This window comes from Anabrus simplex, chromosome 9 (assembly GCF_040414725.1).
Source record: "Anabrus simplex isolate iqAnaSimp1 chromosome 9, ASM4041472v1, whole genome shotgun sequence".
NCBI lineage: Eukaryota > Metazoa > Arthropoda > Insecta > Orthoptera > Tettigoniidae > Anabrus > Anabrus simplex.
The window spans coordinates 99,234,696-99,251,043 of record NC_090273.1 but is presented as its reverse complement, the minus strand read 5'-3'; positions in this window follow the sequence as shown (position 1 = coordinate 99,251,043).

Below are 16,348 nucleotides of genomic sequence, written 5' to 3'. Positions count from 1 at the left end.
TGTGGAAGAGATTCCTCCAGTGGTACTGCTATGTCAGAAATGCTGCTCGTGACATTGTTGCCGGAAAGCGAATAATAAATACAGTGGGTATAATAAGTATTCATAAATGTATGGTTTCAAACGGTACACAAACGGGAATTATCGGTAAGCGATTTACACTAACACTACGGATGCTCTACTGCTCGACGTAATTAATTGTGACGTACATTGGGTGTAATCGCTATATCACCTGGTTTATGACAAAGTGTTGTTTAACGGCACACAAAAAAGTGTTCATACAATCAGATTGTAGTCATGTATGGCACGTAAACGTCGCTGGCTGATGGATGAAAACAAACCATTCATCATGTATCCAGTAAAACAGTGAGTATTACTGCCTGGAACTAAGAGTGTACAGGAATGGGCCGTCGATAGGGTGAGTTGAAGACTGTAGTGAAAGAAAAATGTAATTTCCTTATGGCAAGAGGGACTTCGTTACCGAAACATTGTTAGAAAACTGAACATCTCGCATGCTGCTGTCCAGTATGCAATGAACAATTATACAAACGAACAAGATCTACGGCGAACGTGCGAAGTTCTGGACGTCGTAGAATTCTATCGGACCGAGAATCGCGATATGTAGCACAACAAGTGCGCAAAAAACTGATACGTGAGCTGAAGTCGCCTCAACAACACGCAAGGAAGTAACACCTCAAACCATAAAGAAATAAATTCACGGAGCTGGCTTGAAAGGCAGAGTGGCAAGAAAAATATACTTTCATTAACCAGCGCAATAGGGTGAAAAGACTGACGTTTGACCCGTATATGTCAACAAACTCATGGATGAGTTTCTCGGATGAGAGCAGTTCAACTTTTTTGGATCTGATGGGCGAAGACATGTGTGGCGTAAACCAAATCAAGAATTTGACCCTGAGAACATTATACCAACTGTCAAGCATGGCGATCATGTCTTTGTATCAGGATGCATGAACTACGCTGGGGTGGTAGAACTGATTTGATAATATGACTGCCACAACGTATGTTTATATACTCCGTGATAATTTGCTGGCCGGCGTTGCGAAATTAAACCTTGAGGACTCGTTTGTTTTTCAATAAGACAACGATCTAAGCATTCTGCTCGTATAACAAAAGAATGACTGCTGTATAATGTTCTCAAGCAACTTCCGACGCTTCCACAATCTCCAGACCTCAATCAAATAAACAATCTGTGGGCATTGTTGGAACGGGGAGTAAAGAAACGGATATGTTCTTCAAAAGAATACTTCATCGATCATCTGAAGAAGGAATGGTCGAAAATTGATGCCGAAACCACATCAAATCTTGTAAGCTCCATGTCACGAATGCTTCAAGCAGTTATAGATGCCCAGGGAGTGCATGAAGGCAGTATTTCAACATGTATGAATATTAATTCTGCGAACAGAAAATTACGAGAGGCGTACTATGTTGTTTTATACTTTAATTTTTGTACGTTTGGGTATGGTTCACATTTCACTCTTGAAGGTGGTGACGTGTGTCTTGTTCCACTGTTTGGAAGCAACTTACGCACAGGGGCGAACGAATGCACTCGTCATAGCCATTTCATAAAAACACTGTCAGCGTAAGAGCAGACAACAGGGAAAGCAATCATTAGGGGCGGCGCTATACGACTTGATTGGTTCCTATGAAAAGTAAGCGTGACTACTGCAGAAATTCATCGGCGCTTGGTGGCAGTCTGTGGAGAGCATACGCCATCACGGAAAACAGTCTACAACTGGGTGGAAGGTTGGAAAACAGGGCGCACATCGGTGGACAAGGGAACCAGTTCTGGAAGGAATTTGACAGTGTCAACACCAGTCAACATTGCCCGGGTCGAACAGGCCATCCAAGGAAACAAATGCATCACATTTACGGAAATGGAGGCAGCGACGGGAATTAGCCGAACACCCTGCAGCGGAACGTGCACGGCCACTTAAAGTTGGGGAAGGTGTAATCCACGTGAAAAACTAGATTCTTGTCTGCAGACGAAAAGCAGAGGCGTGTGGACGTGTGCAGAGAACTTTTGCAACGCCATGATAAAGATCCAGCCGAGTTCATGGCTAGGCATGTGACTGGTGATGAGACATGGCTCCATTACTATAAGCCACAAACGAAACAACAAACGATGCAATGGAAGCATAGTGGCAGTCCACCACCAAAGAAATGTCGAACAGTGCCATCGGTTGGCAAGCGAATGGCGACAGTGTTCTTGGACACAAAGGGCATCATCCTCATTGATTGGCTGGAATTTTGGGCCACGATTAACAGTGCAGCTTATTTGACAACTCCTAAGCGCTTACGTCGTGCCATTCAAAGTAAGCGGCCAGGAAAATGGGCTAAAGGTGCAACATGACAATCCCCGGACCGACACTAGCCGAGATACCACCGCTGCCATTCAGCAAATGGGATTCACGGTGCTGCCACACTAACCATACTCTCCCGACTTGGCAAAAATTGATTGTCACTTGTTCGGGAACGTGAACAAATCTCTGCGTCGTAGTTTTGCGGATTTTGCAGAACTGGGCACAGCTGTCAAAACATGGGCACGCAGCACTCCAAAACAATGGCCTGGAGAGACTGACACATCGATGGCAAAAGTGCATACATTTACAGGAAGATTATATTGAGAAGGTGGACAAAAACAGTGTAATGTACTTCATTTGAGTAGAAAAAGTAAAGTGCAAAGCAATATAGTACGCCCTTCGTATATTAGTTTTGTTTTGTTGCAAAGACAGCATAATTTCTATCCCTAGGTGGGTCTTAACACTTCAGTAAGTAATATGATTCATGTACTAGGGCATGGAGTATTTGCATTTCTAATAAAGACATGCTACAAGTCACACATGCAGTGTATAGATACTCATTTTACCTACTGTATATTCTAGCCCGTACAACAGTTCAAACTGTAAAATTTACACCAAACTTAGGGGCCTGGCCCCTTAGAACCCATGAAAGTAATGTTACTCTCGTTACGTTGCAGAAGAGGGGGCTGATGTCACCTACTCGTATGATGATGATACTTCTTTTTTTTTCTTTTTTTTTTTTTGCTAGGGGCTTTACGTCGCGCCGACACAGATAGGTCTTATGGCGACGATGGGATAGGAAAGGCCTAGGAGTTGGAAGGAAGCGGCCGTGGCCTTAATTAAGGTACAGCCCAAGCATTTGCCTGGTGTGAAAATGGGAAACCACGGAAAACCATTTTCAGGGCTGCCGATAGTGGGATTCGAACCTACTATCTCCCGGATGCAAGCTCACAGCCGCGCGCCTCTACGCGCACGGCCAACTCGCCCGGTGATGATGATACTAATAATAATAATAATAATAATAATAATAATAATAATAATGTTGGCCTTACGCACCACTAACTACTTTTACGGTTTTTGGAGATGCCAAGCTGCCGGAATTTTGTCCCGCAGGAGTTATTTTGCGCGCCAGTATATCCACCGACTCGAGGATGACGTATTTGAGTACCTTTAAATACCAGAGCAGGGGTTGATATCACCAAGATGGAAAGAGAAAGCCAGCGCTCAATTGTCTGAGGCGTAACTTTAAATTTTGAAGCCAGTGGTGGAAGCCAATGTTAAAGACCTAAGAACGATGGCAGGATATGATAAGTCTGATCCAATATGTATGAACTTACATCCCCCTGGGCTGTTCGATAGGTCACAGTTGCGTTCCGTGATCCGAAAAATGGTGCTACGCTTGCGGGACGAAGTCAAGGTTGAAGAGGAAGAAGAAGACAATGAAATACTTTACGTCGCCCCAATACAGATAGGTCTTATGGCAAATATCAGATAGGAAAGTGCTAGGCCTTAATTAAGGTACAGCCCCAGCATTTGCCTAGGAAACCACGGAATACCATCTTCAGGGCTTCCGACAGTGGGGTTCGAAACCCACTATCTCCCGAATGCAAGAAACACATCTGTGCGCCCCTAACCTCACGGCCAAATCGTTTGCTAGGAGAAGAAGAAAAATTGGTTGGATTTCAGTCCCCAGGTACGAACTGAATTCGCAAAATTTATCCCTAGAAATTCATTCAAATACTTCAGATAACTTAGGAAATACATATTTTTGAATAGATATACATTACGTCGGGATGGTCGGTAAAATCTTCGTAGAGCTTTATACCTCCTACATATTTGCTTTTCAGAATGGAACGAGAATGTGTAATCATTAGGGCCCGGATGTTTATGCAGTAACAGGTTAGAATGCAAACTTACTGAAGCGATTAACAAGTAGAGTCTGTCTGCACGACGGTAATGTTATGAGGTTTGCATAAACATTAGGGGTTCTAATGGCCGGAAATGTTATGAGGTTTGCATAAACATTAGGGGTTCTAATGGCCAAACCCCTTCGCATTCTAACCTATTACTGCATAAACATCCGAGCCCTAGTAACCATAGTTACTGTACACGAAGGAGAAGCCGGTAAGGTTGTGGAATGTGATGAGTTTATTACTTAGAGCATTGCATCGAGACTAAGACATAAGGAAGCGCAAGAGGGAGTAATGGAAGTAAGAAAGACTTAAGGCAGGAAATGACTGTTCTAAGTGCAGTGAAGTAGTCTGAGGTCGTAAATCTCAGTGTGCTGAGTCAGAAATCCTCGCTGGCCTGGGAGATAGAATTCAAAACAGTGCTTTTCTAAGATAGCGTACAGATATATTATACGTACGTATATCTCTCGTCTAGGGTAAGTCTCAATGAACAGAATTTTAAAGAACAGAAAACTCATACTGTATTTTTCAGCACTCTGAAGCTTAAACTTCAAGTTAATTAACTTCAACCAATATAATATTAATTGTAGGGTTCATTGAAATATTGTACCATATTCTCCTGTCAAAACTAAAATATACGATTTGGATACATTAAGTTTTCGCACTGTATTAAGGATATAAAGATTGTGAGTGATAGCTAAAAAGACCTCGAAAATGTTGAGCAGACAACGGTATGAAGATAAAAGGGGTGAAAATCAGGTTGGGAGCTTTGCCAAAAGAAAAAGTCCTCTCATTTTTAATTACTGTGTAGATGGGAAGAGAGCAGCTCATGGAGTTCACAGTAATTACGTAACTTTTAGTTTAAGAAAGATCTTCATTTAGGTAATCATACGACAATTATAATGGTTACAGATCTCTTCATATTCTGTTTATGAAGGTACTTACTATATGGATTGTAACAAGGATGTAAATGAGAGGGCATACAAGTCACCGGTAAGACCCCAATTAGATCATGGTTCCAGTGTATGGGACACTCACAGGGATAACTTAATTCGAGTATTGGAAAGGAATCCAAGATAAAGCAACGCAGTTTGTTCTGGAAGAATTCCAACAAACGAGTGGTATTATGAAAATGTTGAAATTATGCGCTGGGAAGACTTGGGAGAAAGGAGACGAGCTGCTCGACTAAGCGGTATGTTCTGGGCTGTCAATGGAGAGATGGTGTGAAATAACACTATTAGACTAATAACTGTGAGCGGTGTTTTTTAAAAGTAGGAAAGATCACAATACTAAGATACAGTAAAGTTGGAATTCAAGAGGAAAAAATTGGGGAAAATATCCGTTTATCGTAAGAGCAATTAGGGACTGGAACAGGCCTATTTTACAAAGTATGCTACGTATTGCACCTGTCCCGGGCTCGACAGAGTGTTGAATATAAAATTTGACTTCACAAATATCATGTTGGGTGGAGATCTTCTGGATGAGGAACTTTGGAAATCGAACCCGGGCGTGAAAGTCACATCCTCCCTACTTTCAACTGGCACAACGGCTACGCTCAAGAGCATACGGGTCAATGGTTCTGGTCGTTAAATAAAGTAGGCACTTAATCTAAATATATTGAAAGTAGGGTGCTGTAGTCAGAGAAATACGCTAATCTATTAAATGATAAGAATGGATTGTTCCCAATTCAATAACACAATTTTAATTACTGACAGAGTCAAATGAAAATATGTACACAAAGAAGAAATGCCATATTATTGCCTGTGTGTCATTTTAAACACTGAACTGTATCTTATGGGTAAGGTCGTTAAATATCTTATCAGTCTTGGTCACTTCTGAATCTCATTCTGGCATTCCCAAATCACTCATTAACACTGCGCAAATACATTTCCATTATTAATTAATAGTGATCTGTCCCTCTACCTTAATGTTGATACCCGTAGGTATCCACTACATTATTACAATCCAACACAAAAATTATATGAAGAGGATGGCATTCTCGTGAGGAAAACAATAAATTTTTACATATCGTTGTGTTCCAACGTTTATGAAAGGACAGTCCCTCAGATTTATCCAATCATAAAAATCACATCGTCGCTTGTCGCTAATAAAGTCTACATTATCATATTAATTACTCATCACACTATCGAATATACGCATTTCTCCGGGGTAATAATTAATTCCAATATTTACAAAGCGGACACACGACGTTGGTTATCCTGTAACTTTCCAGAAATCATCATACATTGATACAATACATAAAATATAAGCACATATTACAATGCAGCATTAACCTGTAAATACATAAATACAATAAATAATCCACATACATTAATGCTTTCGGATAACCTGTGACCCCTTCAGGTCTCCTGGTGTCGATCCAAGGACGTCGAGGTGCTATTTGAAAATCCCCACAACGGTCTTATTTAAATCTAAAAATTGGAGGATTACTTCACCTATCGGATCATGAAAACGTACAGCTTTGATGGTAACAAATTAATGGAGCGTGAATATTCAGTACAACGTGAAATGGGAAAAACACCTTATGTGGTTTCTGTGAGTGGTTAATAGACTTTAACGGGACCAGCAACTAGTGCCTGGCGCTCACCCTCTTGTCATTCAGAAGCATTGTGAAGCATGCAAATAATCTATATTTGAAAAATTGAGAAAATCCATATCAGCTGATTAAACTTGGAATGTATTATGAAGTCCGCTGAATTATCTAAATCAACCCCTACGAATGCTTCACTCAAACATAACATACTATAGGGCCTTATATACTACTTCATGCCAAATCCACCGAATAACTTTGTGATTAACCAACAATCACAAAAGACAAAATGAAATTAATAAAGAAACTTTACCCCATTTAAATACGCATATTGCGTCACCTACACATTATAATGAACATCAACATTCATGCTGATAGATTCTATTTACAAGTTAAGTTTACATATTAATGTGACACGGCTAATTTACATGCTAAGTATATCATGGAATATGCTTATCATTTGCTGTGTGTAACCTGCTGTCATCTGAGGATATTCATATGCACTTAGTTACCCATAACTGGCGTCTCATTAGCAAGAAGTCCTGGGTTCATCTCCTTCGGGGTTGAATCCATGGTGACTTGATCTTCTACCTCCTACTGTAGTAAGTTCTGCGTTGTCTTCAAACAGGAATTTCGCCGACACAGAGGCGCGTTCTCGTAGTGGTGAATCCTGGGTTGGACGAGCACTCACATACATGCGAACAAATTAGGAATCGGTAACTTTTTTTTGCTAGTTGATTTACGTCGCGCCGACACAGATAGGTCTTATGGCGACGATGAGACAGGAGAAGCCCAGGAATGGGAAGGAAGCGGCCGTGGCCTTAATTAAGGTACAGCGCCAGCATTTTCCTGGTGTGAAAATGGGAATCCACGGAAAACATCTTCATGGCTGCCGACATTGGGGCTTGAACCCACTATCTCCCGGATGCGAGCTCACAGCTGCAGCTCCTAAGCGCACGGCCAACTCGCCCGGTAATCGATAATTTAAAGCACAGTGTATATGTCTTCGAATAACATAACATTAAGAGGTCCACTCACAGACTCGAATAGACTACCCAAATAGCGGTTACTGTCACTGAAGGTCGCTACTTGATTCCCGTTCTTTATAGAGAGAATTATTTATTGGCTTTATTTGTTCCTACGTGAGCGCCACAGTTCATTTATGGAGCACTTCCTGGCTAATCTGACAACGTTTACCTCTTAGGCTGATTGTCATACAAATTGCACATATCTTAATCACAGTACAATAACTACTGGTTCTCTATAGTAAATAACTCATTACGTCGTGACGATTTTTGTAATGTTACCGTTCTTTCTAAACATATTCATTTTAGCCTGCAATAATACTGCTTGTCTGCATTCCCTTAATGTATACTGAGATTAGTATTTTATACAGTATATTAACACACCTCAACTATCACTTCACAAAAGGAAAATGTAACTATACTATGGATGCGTATCGGACTGACGTGGAGAAGACCTCTGTCCAACACAATATAGAAAACACTGAATAACTAAGGGTTGTTCTGCTGTCCTTATATACAAGATACGCGTCGTCAGCAATGGGGAGGGTAAACTCCGCCCACATGGGAAAAATCGTTCCGCTAATAATTGTCTCTCAGAGTCGTATATATTTTCATTTTGTAGAACTTGATCCTCTATTTACTGGTCTACTTTCGCTTAAATCGCATCGCAGGTTTTCCGGTAATCTCTCAAGCGTCCTCTTGCATTTTAGAGCGCGAAGAAGTGGGAGATGGGGATATCTCTTTCTGTGTCAGGATAAGTACAAGGGACATATGGTTTCCATCACCCAACATCTGCCTAATGTGCATCATTAATAATGCGCTCCACCAGGCAAATGCCGGGGCTGTACCTTAATTAAGGCCACGGCCGCTTCCTTCCAATTCCTAGGCCTTTCCTATCCCATCGTCGCCATAAGACATATCTGTGTCGGTGCGACGTAAAGCAAATAGCAAAAAAAATGCGCTCATTAAGTAATTCATCTTCTTACATTATGAAATATTATAAATTATGCTGAGTTCATTGAGTCCCTACTTGTAAATTTATTTCTTAGTCTTCTGACGAATTTTCATTATTATTATTATTATTATTATTATTATTATTATTATATTATTATCATTACTTGAAGCGCGAAATTTGTGTGTTGATATACAAGAATATGCAAGAGAAATCGATGATAATATCCAGTTCTCATGTTAGAACCCTGTAAAGTTAACTCCGACTCCTGGCATAGACAGTAGTTGAGCGTTGCGTCCAACCTCGCGCTCGCTTGCACGATAGGGAGCGTAGTTCCAAGGTCTCGCTGTACTGAGAGCTTTCGCTCTCGATACGCGCGAGTACCATTTACTACTACCTATTCTAAGTGGTGATTTGAAATAAAGTCAGCACCTGGTCAAGAGTTTCTCGCCTTCATGTGTGATACGTTCACCCTAGAATTAAACAACAACCCAATCTCTTCCATTAGGAGGAGGATTAAGTGCAACGATGCTGTGTTGAGTCACCACGTAAAGCACTTAACGACCCAACAGTATGTCTCGTAGTTTTCCTATCATCGTCCCTTACTGAGTATAACTAATGTATCCAAATCTAGGTCTGTACATTAATGTGTAGATCAATTTTTGTTTCATTCCATCAGTTTTGTACATTTTTCTTTTCGAAAAATACTTATTTGAACCTATACACTAATATACTCTATCAATACCCTCACACTTCGCACTCTTACACTTTTTTCAATACATGGAAACGGATAATATTGTGTAATATGAACTCGGTCTGTCGTCTTATAGCTCAAAAATGTATCCATAATTCTATGCTTTTCCGTGCAGTGGAGCTAATGTACGAGTTTTGAGAACGAATGTCTGTAATAGAGTGCATGAGTGTAGAGGTTCTAGTAAGTACTTTTCGTTTTGATGCTATAGCACGAATCACAGAACATACGAGTAAAATACTTAAGATTTGTTGAAAAACACTAGCCATCTAGCTTTCATACCCTGGAAGTAATTTGCTGAAGACAGCGAATCAAAATTGATTAACCTGTGAGGATGAAATAGTGCAGAATTGGCTATCTGACCGTAAGACGTCATGCTCATTTCTGGCCTATAATTTCAATAACTTTCAACAAACGTGCAGAGCATGGAAATAACTTTCACCGGTTAAAATTGCACGGCGCAATTTCTACCCAGTTCCGAGAAAATTCAGCTTGAATAATAGTGCTCCATAAAACCAGCATGCAACATACTCTCACAGCAAACGCGCAGCGCGAGGAGCAGGATTTCTGCTTCGTAAGCTGGTGATCCACAGATCGAATCTCGTCTCCATAATGTTTTGGTTGTTGTTGTGTTTTCTTTGTTTTTTATACGGGCTTTCGGTCTTTCCTACTCAGCGCTCAAATACTGGGTGTTCCAATATGATATCCATCTCGTATTCATCAGTTATAACCAAAGCTACGCAGTTCTTGATACAACATTTAACAATAAGGTGTTCATGTTTCCAGTACTTAACAATTGAAAAGTTACCGCAATACCTACGTAGAAGAGAACACAAGCAAGAAAAAATCATCATTGGAAGGTTTAGGTGCGGTAATGAAGTTCTGGTTACCAGGTGCTGGGCTAAAGAAGATCAAACGAAGCGCAGAATGTGTGGAGAAAGTGAGGAGACAAGGGTACACGTTTTTTAATAGTATACGCTGGCAAGGAGAGAAGAGGGAAGAATTCGTCAAGAGGACGCGTTGAAGGAAAGACGAGTTGGAGAAATATGGATGACAGACATCTTAAATCAACTAAAAATATCCGTTGTATAAATATTAAACTGTAAGCATTCAAAATACCAAATTGCATGCACTGTACGTCGCAGCGACTGACCGAGCGGTTGCCGGGAAGGTATCTGGAACCGAAAACGCGGAGGATGCTGCGTCGAGCTGTAGGGCGTATGGCCATCCTTTGTTTAAGGGTACATACAGAATACTGGCTCTGGTTTAGGTATACTTCCGTTGGATTGGATTAAGGCCGGCCATGCCGAAGTCATCCAAAGTGTCGTCTCGGTGTCGTGGTGATTTCGCCTCGCAGTTGTGACATTTCATTGTGCTTCTGTGGCCTGGGACAGATGGCATACCTGGTCGTCCTGCGGAACTGTGAGGCCCTTGGAATATCCCCTTATTCCACTCTCCTCCACACCTTTTTACTGTATTTTTATTATTGTAAATGATTTCTTAGGGCACACGGGTATGCAGTTAGCTTTCCTTCGACGACTTGTTACTTAACCAAACAATTACTGAAGATACTGCGTGGGGCAGTGAGGGCGAGATTACTTCACCCACAAGAACATGGTTCAATTCTGCGACAGAAAGTTGAGAAATAAAACATTAGTGGTAGGTGGACCTTCAATACACTTAGCCCACAACATCAATAAGAACTATTGTAGATTAACTCCGGTGGCAAACACGGTCAAGGTAGAGAAATCGTTGGGTAGCTGTGGACGAAGCTGGTGCGAACGGTCTGGGGAAGGTTGCTGGTCTGGGTGCTGTGAGTTGTCCTCCTCCGGGTAATATTCCACACCGTCCTCGGCTAAGAAATGCTGTTGAGGATAGTTGGAATAGTTTCAATGGCGAATGGCAAGAAATAAAACTACTACACAACAGGATTTTTTTACTATTTGCTTCATATCGCACCGACACAGATAGGTCTTCTGGCGACGATGAGGTAGGAGTGGAAAGTAAGCGGCCGCAGCCATAATTAAGGTACAACTCCAAAATTTGTCTGGTGTGAAAATGGGAAACCACGGGAAACCACGGAAAACCCACTATCTCCCGAATGCCAGTTCACAGCTGCGCGGCTCTAACTACACGACAGTTTTACAACACAAATATATGACTATATAAGTAAATGGTTTGCATGTCTTTGGTCCAGGGGATGTCTAATTCGATTCCCGGCTGGATCGGGTATTTTAACATTCATTGGTTAATTCCTCTGACAAGGGGATTGGTGTGTTATCCGTCCTCTGTGTCAGAAATCCCCACACCTATAAGGGCTGTCCTCCGGGTTTCCCGTTTCAGATATCTCCCCGGCAACCCCCGGTCAGTCGCGGGGGCATACATCGAATGAAATTTGTTATTTAAAATGCTTAAAAATTACTATTTACACAACGGCTAATTTTCGTTATCTTTCTCCTATCGGAGTCACCTCGATATATCTCCACCAGGCCTCGCTGAAGGCCACACGTCATTCAGTTATGTTAATATTTTAAAGTCCTAAAATACCCCATGCTCGTGTAGGTAAGCTCACAGGCACGTAAAATAATTCCAAAGGGACATAATTTTCTACAACGCGGGGTCTCCAAAAAATATAAAAGTAGTTGTCCATGCAACGAAAAATATAGTACTATTACTACCTCTATCAAGGTAATTTACTTGTGAAGTCGATCATTTTTCCACATTGTTTTATGTTAGGATATATTCTTTTTTGTTATTCCTGTCGCTACGTCTTGTGAGATGTCAGAGCGAGAGCAAGTAATAACCATTATGAGGTAGAGGATAATTAAGCAACGAGTTGGGGGATCTCCCTCTTTCTGTGTCAAAGTGAAGGAAGTCCCTGGAGAGAAAGTTTGGGCGCAGCCTTTACATAAAATTAATTATTTCTCACCTTGAAAAGAGAAGGGAGACACACAACTTTACCAACAAACTTTACAAAGATACTTCCTCATTTCACACTACCGGTATTCTAATTTTCCGTGGTGTGGGCGTAGCGTGCCTGTCTCTTACCCGGGGGCCCCGGGTTCGATTCCCGGCCACGTCAGGGATTTTTACCTGGACCTGAGGGCTGGTTCGAGGTCCACTCAGCTTACGTGATTAGAATTGAGGAGCTATCTGACAGTGAGATAGCGGCCCCGGTCTAGATAGCCAAAAATAACTGCCGAGAGGATTCGTCGTGCTGAACACACGACACCTCGTAATCTCCAGGCCTTCGGACTGAGCAGCGGTCGCTTTGTACACCAATGCCCTTTAAGGGCTGCAGTGCCATGGGCGGTATTCTAATTTTATAGAAATAGACATAGAAAAATTCGCTATAATCTTGAGGAAGCTCGTGAAGGTTACGAATCGTTGCGACTCCACTATTTCCACACCAGTTCACGGATACACAAGTGTACCAAACTGCGTTTGTGAGACGTAGTAGGCAAACTGGTCAATAACCCAAAAGAAAGTACAGGGTAATCAACACAAAATTTAACGTAAAAATCACAGGAGAAACAGTCCACAGAAATACAATGAATGTCACATGAAAGAAGAAAAATATACCTTCGTCTCAATAACAGAAAGGAAGCAGTCACGTGATATGCTGGGACCATTAGTAAAATAATTAAAAGGTGATGATGATGATGATGATGATGATGATGATGATGCTTGTTGTTTACAGGGGCCTAACATCTAGCTCATGCATCCGGGAGATCGTGGGTTCGAGCCCCACTGTCGGCAGCCCTGAAGATGGTTTTCCGTGGTTTCCCATTTTCACACCAGGCAAATGGTGGGGCTGTACCTTAATTAAGGCCACGGCCGCTTCCTTCCAACTCCTAGGCCTTTCCTATCCCATCGTCGCCATAAGACCTATCTGTGTCGGTGCGACGTAAAGCAACTAGCAAAAAGAATCTAGGTCATCGGCCCCTAATGGTACGAATTGTAATGACAATTTAAAACTTCAAAATCATCCACTGACCAGAATAAAAAATGTGATGAAGAATGAATGGATGGATATGAATTTAAAACAACCAGTGGATCTGACCCAGAATCTATAATAAACAATAGTATTACTGACCAAGGAACCGCTTCTAAAGCACAATCCTGAATCGAGGATGCTTGTTATCTAAAGGGGTCCAAAATCCAGGTCAACGGCCCCTCATAATGGTACTTATCGCGAGTAAAGTAGAACCATGATATTTGTCATGTTGCGGTACTTATCAAAAGTAGAGTAAACTCACGGTGTTCCACACATTATGGTACTACTCACAAGTACTGCACGTCGCACAGGTAACGCAGACCTATGGTGTTTCTCACATAATGGCGCCACTCATAGGCAACGCAAACCCATGGTGTTTCTCACCTAGGTGTACTAATCTCGGGCGCCGGTTTTTCCCTGGTGTTCCTCATACAGTGGGTATTAATCACAGGCAACGCAGACCCACGGCGTCGCTCATATAGTGGTACTAATCGCAGGCAACGCCTAGATCCGCGGTGTTCCTCACAATGCTGCACATCACGGGTACTGGAAACCCACAGTGAACCACTCTCTGCTGCTACTAATCACAAACCTATTGTGTACCTAACATAGTGATACTACTCGCAAGTAAAGGTGACCCGTAGTGTTTCCCGCATGATGGTATTAATCACAAGTAATTTCATGGTTCTAATACAATCATCTCTTGGTCGCCCCTTTTAGTCGCCTCTTACGACAGGCAGGGAATACCGTGGGTGTATTCTTCATCTCCGTCCCTCGCCTACAGGTGGTATAATTAAGAGGGGGGGACGCAATATATTCACTCCAAATGAAATCGTTACCTTGGTTGAAAAACTGAATCAAATAAATAACACAATTTAATATGAGATATATAAATGTTATTGAAAGATAACACAAATAGAATATTTTTTAAACTGTAGATAGTTTGTTATTAGTTGATGATTGTATAAAATCAAATTAAGTTAAGGAAAAAAGTAATTGAATTTAAGATAATCATCTTTTACAGAAGTGGATAAAACATGTTCTAATTATGAACAGAAATAAGATAGTTTCTAAATAGATAGGTCACAATACCATACAGGGATGATCGTAACGTACAACAAAACCCAAGGTCAAATTCAGACATTCCCCATGACTAACATCATCATTTAGTTATCAGAAATAGAACTATTCACGGTCTTATAGTAATAATACACTTTACTTTGCATTCGTTGGTAAACAGCGTAAATAAGAAATTTCAAGGTGCACACTCCATGAGGGAATAATGCAAGGTATGAATTCTAGCCATCTTGGTGTTGATGTGACGCCAAGCAGGCTCTAAGTCGCCATTAAGTGGTTAATATAATTAGTTTCTTCAACTAGTATTCCACTCTTGATTCGAATATGATATCTTCTTGAATATCACAACCCGTAGAGTTTCAGTGTAATAAAATTTGTCGAGAAAAAAATGTTTCTTACTTCACAGGCTACATTACGTTTGTAGTGTACACTGTACATACATAGCAAAGGCTGAAGATGCCGGCATAGCAGCCACACAAATAAAATAATCAGACCACCATAATGTACACTGACTGGCAGAGCAAATGCAACACCAAGAAGGAGTGGTCAGAACTTTATGCCAATTGCAGGGTAGACTGACGTCACTGAGGTATGCTCATGATGTGAAATGCGCCGCTGTGCTACGCACGTAGCGAACGATAAATGGGACACGGCGTTGGCGAATGGCCCACTTCGTACCGTGATTTCTCAGCCGGCAGTCATTGTAGAACGTGTTGTCGTGTGCCACAGGACACGTGTATAGCTAAGAATGCCAGGCCGCCGTCAACGGAGGCATTTCCAGCAGACAGACGACTTTACGAGGGGTATGGTGATCGGGCTGAGAAGGGCAGGTTGGTCGCTTCGTCAAATCGCAGCCGATACCCATAGGGATGTGTCCACGGTGCAGCGCCTGTGGCGAAGATGGTTGGCGCAGGGAAATGTGGCACGTGTGAGGGGTCCAGGCGCAGCCCGAGTGACGTCAGCACGCGAGGATCGGCGCATCCGCCGCCAAGCGGTGGCAGCCCCGCACGCCACGTCAACCGCCATTCTTCAGCATGTGCAAGACACCCTGGCTGTTCCAATATCGACCAGAACAATTTCCCGTCGATTGGTTGAAGGAGGCCTGCACTCCCGTCGTCCGCTCAGAAGACTACCATTGACTCCACAGCATAGACGTGCACGCCTGGCATGGTGCCGGGCTAGAGCGACTTGGATGAGGGAATGGCGGAACGTCGTGTTCTCCGATGAGTCACGCTTCTGTTCTGTCAGTGATAGTCACCGCAGACGAGTGTGGCGTCGGCGTGGAGAAAGGTCAAATCCGGCAGTAACTGTGGAGCGCCCTACCGCTAGACAACGCGGCATCATGGTTTGGGGCGCTATTGCGTATGATTCCACGTCACCTCTAGTGCGTATACAAGGCACGTTAAAAGCCCACCGCTACGTGCAGCATGTGCTGCGGCCGGTGGCACTCCCGTACCTTCAGGGGCTGCCCAATGCTCTGTTTCAGCAGGATAATGCCCGCCCACACACTGCTCGCATCACCCAACAGGCTCTACGAGGTGTACAGATGCTTCCGTGGCCAGCGTACTCTCCGGATCTCTCACCAATCGAACACGTGTGGGATCTCATTGGACGCCGTTTGCAAACTCTGCCCCAGCCTCGTACGGACGACCAACTGTGGCAAATGGTTGACAGAGAATGGAGAACCATCCCTCAGGACACCATCCGCACTCTTATTGACTCTGTATCTCGACGTGTTTCTGCGTGCATCGCCGCTCGCGGTGGTCC